The following is a 421-nucleotide window of genomic DNA, read 5'->3' as shown; positions in this document are numbered from 1 at the left end:
CCTTAAAGGGGTCCCAGATTGGAGAGGGTGCAGGCTGGGCTGAGGGACACCTCCCCCCCCCCAGGGCACGAATTTAGTGTACCGGGCCTCTAGTATAAAAATAAAAAAATAGTTAATATATGTATTTTGTATGTATTATATACAAAATATAGTTAATGTAAACCAAAAAGGAAGAAAATATGCTTAGTGAACATTATCCTCATTTTTTTGCTGTGGTTAATACTTATAACTTATGTTGAACTCTTTCTTTCTTTCTTTCTTTCTTTCTTTCTTTCTTTCTTTCTTTCTTTCCTTTATTGATTAAGGTATTACAAATGTGTCCTTATCCCCCCATTTTCCCTCCATCCCCCCACTCATGCCCTCACCCCCTGGTGTCTGTATCCATTGGTTATGCTTATATGCATGCATAAAAGTCCTTTGG

The 421-nt window shown here is 38.0% G+C and overlaps 1 protein-coding gene across 3 annotated transcripts in view; it reads left to right on the top strand.

Moving 5' to 3' along the window:
- Nucleotides 1-421, top strand: part of RNF128 (ring finger protein 128, E3 ubiquitin protein ligase) — a 151,325-nt gene that overhangs the window by 70,663 nt on the left and 80,241 nt on the right. The gene's annotated exons all lie outside the window — the stretch shown is intronic.

Source organism: Myotis brandtii, unplaced genomic scaffold, assembly GCF_000412655.1.
Source record: "Myotis brandtii unplaced genomic scaffold, ASM41265v1 scaffold305, whole genome shotgun sequence".
Taxonomy (NCBI): Eukaryota; Metazoa; Chordata; class Mammalia; order Chiroptera; family Vespertilionidae; genus Myotis; species Myotis brandtii.
This window is presented reverse-complemented; position numbering and strand designations above follow the sequence as displayed.